The sequence below is a fragment of the Lolium rigidum genome, chromosome 7 (genome assembly GCF_022539505.1).
Source record: "Lolium rigidum isolate FL_2022 chromosome 7, APGP_CSIRO_Lrig_0.1, whole genome shotgun sequence".
Taxonomy (NCBI): Eukaryota; Viridiplantae; Streptophyta; class Magnoliopsida; order Poales; family Poaceae; genus Lolium; species Lolium rigidum.
In genome coordinates this window covers 173,938,051-173,944,986 of record NC_061514.1, presented here as the reverse complement: position 1 = coordinate 173,944,986, position 6,936 = coordinate 173,938,051, and positions in this window count along the sequence as shown.

The following is a 6,936-nucleotide window of genomic DNA, read 5'->3' as shown; positions in this document are numbered from 1 at the left end:
AAAATGCAGTGTTATAGGCATCTCTCAATACATTGTCTCTTGACGAGACTCTCATGTGGGTAAGTGGTAGCCGTGCAGAAGTGCATAAGGCGCGTTTGCTTTAGCAAAGTCCTTGAAAGTTCGTAGAGTTATAAACCAATAAAGGTATTTCGTGGGAACTCTCATAAATCATTGAAATACATGCTAGGAACTTTTATTATGATGCAAATATATGAGATAATATTATAATTAACTGCAAACTTCATAGATGCGTTTCCGGCGTATCAACGGCCGCGCCTTGCACCTATAACACGAGTCTCCAAGGACGCAAATGTGTGCACTGCCGCCCTGACATGGTCGCCGCGTCGCCTCGTCAGCGGTTATCTTGGTCACCGCCCTGACCCCCGAGAGATGGACATGCTCGGGTTGTACTCATTCCATTAAACAACTATAAGAGGGATTTCATTTTGAAAATCTACGAAGATAAATGTAATAATGCAATATATGCAAGGAATGTACCATTTATCTTGATGCATTGGCCTGTCTTAAGTAATGTACCGTACGCAATGTCGATTGTGTTTAGTGTGTTATGTTTGTGCATTAGATGTATGCCATGTCGATCTACTTTGTAAATGTTATGTGCATTCATTTACAAAAATTCAAACAATCACCACTAGCATGCCAATATTTGATAACGGGCACTAGCAGGGGCTTCAAGTCACTGCCATCATTCGGCCATACCATCAATGGATCTCCCTACTCGGATAGGTGACCGTTAGTGCAAATGGACTTCCACCGATGGGAGACTTGTCAAGGGCCGCTTACTTTTTCTTTTGGGTTTAAGCAATCGTATTTGCCGTCCGATTAGATAGAAAGAGGGGATTTCTATTTTCGTGCCCCTGGTTCGTTAGTTGTACTCAGTTTTCCCCAGTCCCTTAGTTTTTCCTCAGTTTTCCCCTCCTCTAGTTTGAAACACGCTCAAGTGCTGGAACGGCCGGTAGCCGTCAGGTCAGAGGCCTTGACCGTTAGTCTGACCGGGTGGGGCCGCACGGAGGCAGCTCCTCCCCGACCGTCTCGTGCTGACGGGTAGGGTCAGGAGACACGTCGGAGCAGCCATCCATTTATCGCTGACGTGTGGGCCGTTTTATTTTTCATGATTTTATATGCGGTGCTGCCAATGACAAATGGGGCCGCTCTATAGGGCTGCCGCAGCCAATGACCAGTGGGGTCGTATATTTTTCAGTAAAAGACATATATTGCCGCTATGTGGGGCTGCCGCAGCCAATGACCAGTGGGGTCGTCTATTTATTTAGGGAAACTCATATATTGCCGCTCTGTGGGGCCTCCGCAGCCAATGACCAGTGGGGTCGTATATTTTTCGAGTAAAAGACATATATTGCCGCTCCGTGGGGCTGCCGCAGCAATTGACCGGTGGGGTCGTCTATTTATTAAGAGAAACTCATATATTGCCGCTCCGTGGGGCCTCCGCAGCCAATGACCGAGTGGGGTCGTCTATTTTTCGAGTAAAAGACATATATTGCCGCTCCGTGGGGCTGCCGCAGCCAATGACCAGTGGGGTCGTCTATTTATTTAGAGAAACTCATATATTGCCGCTCCGTGGGGCCTCCGCAGCCAATGACCGGTGGGGTCGTCTATTTTTCAGGAAAAGACATATATTGCCGCTCCGTGGGCTGCCGCAGCCAATGACCGAGTGGGGTCGTCTATTTATTTAGAGAGAAAAAATCATATATTGCCGCTCCGATATATGTCTTTAGAGAATATCATAGAGAGAAGCAACAAGTTCGCTAATTAATTATTCTTAAGCTAGACCGGAGAAGCGGCGGCAGCTCGTTCCCCACCGTCGGCCGGAGCAGCCATCGCCGGCGCCTCGTCGCGCCGCCGGCTCGTCCCCGGCGGCGTCGGACGAACCGCGGCGCTGCACGTCAACCACGGCTCCAGCACTTGTTTCGTCCGCACGCATTGTACCCACCGCAGGAAAGTCCGCCGCAAGCAGATCCGCCGCCCACGACGACCGGGATTTGTTCCGCGCACCAATTGGCATAGCTTGGTAAGACCTCCGCTTCTGCCTCCCCCGCCCCCTAATCGATTCGGTTCCCGTAATTTATTGGAGTTTGCAGGTACGAAATAGTGCTCAATGTCTCGTCGTAGCGGGTACACCGGCGAGGGTGGGGATTCGATCATGTCGTGGCCACGTTCTACTTCTCCTACCTCGTCGGAAGTGCAGGTATATAGCTTCAGCTCTCTGTACTACCGTTGAATTTGAAGTTCCGCCATGGCTTGTTGGGGTGATTTCAGTTGTTCTTTTTCCATTATTGTTACGAGTTAGCCAGGCAAGCCGATGATCCATGGTACATTGCATACCAAGATGAATCAACCCGGTGGTGTAGCCGGAGGATGGATTTGGAGGAGAAGGTGGCCAATTTAGGTGATGAATTGGCCCGTAAAAACCTGATGATATTCGAGCTGAAGCGTATTGTGGAGGAAGAAAAGAAGAATTCAGAGCTTATTCGCAAGGAGAAGTTGAGAGTTGAGACAGATCTTGCCGTATTTGATCAAGTGGTAGAAAATCTAGAACATGAACTTAAAGTGATGGGAGAGGAGAAAAGTAGATTCATCCGTGCAGTTTTATTAGGTGTCATCCCTGTCCTAGCGGTTATGTGGTTCGGTAGACGATTTAGTATAGAATTGTTATTCAGTAGATGGCTCTAACCACTCGTATTTTGTTGTGGCTCTAAGCACTCGTATTTCGGTGTACAATTTCCTACTTGTGCTAAGTAATGCGCACGATAATTTTAGCATGCATGAACATTTTATAAAAGTGAAGGGATCCCAAAAGTGAATGCATGTACCAGCCTCCGGATCAAATACATATCAATATCTTCCCAATCAAGTTGGGATAGAATTCAAATCATACATACGGATGTACATGGACACATCAAGAACGTGAAGAAGCTTTTTTTGAGACGGAGGTAGTAGTTCAAACAATTTTATCCCAATTGGAAATTGAAAAATACAAATTTATAATAATTTATCCTAATTTGCGCCATCAAACGTTGAAGCGATGTTATCGGCGATGGCTTCAATGTTCGTGGCATCGATGACCGAGTGTCGGAACCGCCGCTGTCTTGGTGTACTTCACCAGCGACGGATCGCGGAGGGCTGGATCGGCGGCTTTGCGGCGCGGTTGTAGACGATGGCTTCAATCGTCTTGGCATCGATTCGCACTCTCGGCACCGGAAGTGAGACATCAACGAGCTGGGTCTGCGTCGTCGAAGCGATGTTGTAGGCGATGGCTTCAATGTTCGTGGCATCGATGACCACTGTCGGCACGGCCGCCGTCTTGGTGTTCTTCATCATTCAACGGATCTGAGAATAGAATCGAAAGTGAGACAGAGAGAGACATTTCAACTATTTCGACGGTTAGATCCTCACCGGCACTCTTAGATCCACGGCGCACGCACGGTTAGATGCACGCCGCCGCACGCACGGTTAGATCCGCGCCGCCGCACGCCGCCGCACGCACGGTTAGATCTCGCGCCGCCGCGAGCCGCCGCACGCACGGTTAGATCCGCGCCGCCGCACGCACGGTTAGATCCGCGCCGCCGCACGCCCGCCGCACACACGGTTAGATCTGCGCCGCCGCAGGCCGCCGCACGCACGGTTAGATCCGCGCCGCCGCACGCACGGTTAGATCCGCGCCGCCGCACGCCACCGCAAGCACGGTTAGATCCGCGCCGCCGCACGCCACCGCAAGCACGGTTAGATCCGCGCCGCCGCACGCACGGTTAGAGAGAGGAGGGTTGGTAGGTATGTGCTCTGCTCTTGTCTCCGTATGCGTCCATCGTGGTCCATAGATACAACCAATGATCGAACGGTGCAAGCGTTCGTTGAGCTTTCATCCAACCAAGATCCGTGTGACATACATCTCGACCAATCGAGAGATCAGCCGGTGAGTACAAGTTAGGAAAACCGAGTAGAACCGAGAGGGGAAAAGTGAGGAAATGTTTATCGGAAGGGCAAACCGAGTATGACCGAGTAAGACAAGTGGGCCCGGAGGGGAAAACTGAGTAACACTAAGTAAAACGGGGGCACCCAAATAATAAACGGACTAAGGGAAATTGAAGCTTTTGGCATAAAAATTGTAAAATTGTGTTATTTGAACAATATATTACATTTTGGCCGACTAGATATTGTTTGCAACTCAAAGATACACAAGTGTGACGAATTTGGACTCATTTGGACAAAGTTTGTAAGCATAGTGGGTATTTGGGAGGTGTATTGAGCGAGAAAGCCCTGCATCTTCATATCTAGTAGCTCATGGACTAGGAAGTGGTTTTGAAGCTTTTGGCATAAAAACTTCATATCTCTATATTTCCTTTTCCATTATTATTTCTCTAGGTTGTAGGTAACATAACAAGGCTCAATGGGAAGGTTCCACCATGTTTTGAATTATTTTGAATTGAACCCTAAAATGTTAAAACCCTAAAACCCTAAAACCCTAAAACCCTAAAATGATAAATGTGGCTTAAATGTGGCATACAAATTGTTCATACAAATTCAAATTGTTCAACACAAAGGCATCCCCAATACAAATTGTTCAACACAAAGGGATCCCCAATACAAAGGGAACCCCAATACAAAGGGAACCCCAATACAAATTGTTCAACACAAAGGGATCCCCAATACAAAGGGAACCCCAATACAAATTGTTCATACAAATTCAAATTAGTTGTTCAGAATAAAATCTTTTCTTGCTCCTGGTGTGACTCGCCGGGGCCACCACCTTACTCCGGGTAACCCTACCAGGGATATTACCGGTGTCTACCTTCCTTTTGCCCTCTTTCTTGTTCTTCTTCTTCTGCGAAGCTTCTGCTTTTTCTTCTGCCATGAGCTCTTCGAAGTGTGCATCACACATGGCCTTACAACTATCGAGGCAATGTCGATAATACTGTTGACTCTCCTCTGGACTCATCGGTTGAAGCCATTCTACATCCATCTGTTCCCTCTGCTCTCGATCCATCGGTTCAATCTCCTCATGTTGAACTCGTCGCTTCAATCTCCTCTCGCATTTGCTGCTTCAATCTCCTCATGTTGAACTGCTGCTTCAATCTCCTCTCGCATTTGCTCGCTTCAATCTCCTCATGTTGAACTGCTTGCTTCAATCTCAAGTTGAATTGCTTGCTTCATTCTCCTCTCGCATTTTCTGCTCCCGCTCGATCTTCCATTCCAAAAGCCGGATCAACTCCATTTTTACAAAGCCTAGCAATGTGTCCAGGGATTCCACAACGTTTGCACTTACGTTTTCGAATCGGTGCACCACCCTCCGCACTAGCTCGATCCTATTCTTCCTCGGCCTACCTGCCGGTCTAGTCAATACTGGAGAGTACGAGTTTGAAGCCTGGATCGACTTTCATCCATTGGTCTTTTCCCAACAAGGTAGGAACATTCATAGCATATGCAGCCCTAAATTTTGCAACAGAGAAATACTCTGACACATACTGATCAACTTCACCATCTTCACCCCCTATAACACTCATGAAAAACAATGCGTGTATGCAGGGTATCCCACGGATCCGCCATCCCCTACAATGGCATGTCCTATCAACCAAACTCACTTGGATACCTCCACTGCCTGTTTTTACCGTCGGTGTAGGTTACCTCAGCCTCCATTCCTTTTCTGACGCATTGCATCCTCAATTGTTTTGCCCTCTCATGCAAAGACTTAATCAAAGATGGGAGCATGAGATGGCCAACATAATTTGTGGATGCAATTCTTTGACGCAGATCGATCTTTATCATGATCATCTGCCTAATCTTATCAAATATTTGCCACAGACATAAGCCCTTTCAATGACTTGACCTTTGAGTTGAAACTCTCCGCAAGGTTACTTGTTACATAGTCTACCTTGCAAATTTCATTGAATTGGCTTCTTGACCACACCCTACCATGATGTTCATCCAAGTACTCCTTCACCCCAGGTTTTTGTTTATACAACACATCCAAATGAAACTTATGCTTCCTAGAGCTGCATGTGTATGAAGCTGGCCATAGGTTGTCAGTAAAAACTTTACCCTTGAATTTCTTTGTAAAATTCTGTACCAAGTGTCGCATACATTCCCTATGCTCCACTCCAGGGAATACTTGCTTCTACCGCACTCTCCAAACCTTTGCAAGCGTCCGTGTGGATAACAAGTCCTGGTGGATGACCTATAAGGTCGCGCAAGTTCTGCGAAACCAAGTCCAACTTTCCTCCGACTCAACCTCCAAAACTCCATAAGCAACAGGGAACATCCAATTATGTCCATCAAGCTGCGGTAGCGGCAACTAGCTGTCCTTTAAACCTACCATGAAGAGCTGATGCATCCACGGCCAAATAAGGCCCGCAACCGTCCAAAAAGCCTTTCCAGCAAGCTTTGAAACAAACAAAAGCCCTTCTAAAACATTCCTTGTGCATTACCTTCCCGCTTTTCAATTTGTAGGGAACCGTATGCTTGTCTATTGCTACAACACTGCCTGGACTAGCCATCTCCACTTCAGCTTTGAAAGTGTAAAGCAACCGAAAGCTTTCATTCCATGGACCATTGATCTTGTCAAGAGCCATTTCCTTTGCATAGAACATCCTCATGTAAGGTACTTTCATCCCTTTATACTTCTCAGCCACCTTTTTCCGGAGTGCTGTTGGACCAAGTGAAGGAGTTTCTCTCAGCCAATCTAGGATTATATCTGCCAACCACCTAGTCTTGGCTAGCTTTGTTTTCAGGTCCGGCTCTCCCCTAGAGGTGGACACCTATGGATCTCCTTATTAACCTTTATCCGAAACATAATGATAAGGGATGTCGGTAATAGATAACAAATTTTACACCGTGATCTAAATACACAACCGGTTGGCGTAGTACCCGAACCAAGCCGCTTCGCGCATTGTGGATGCATGCAGC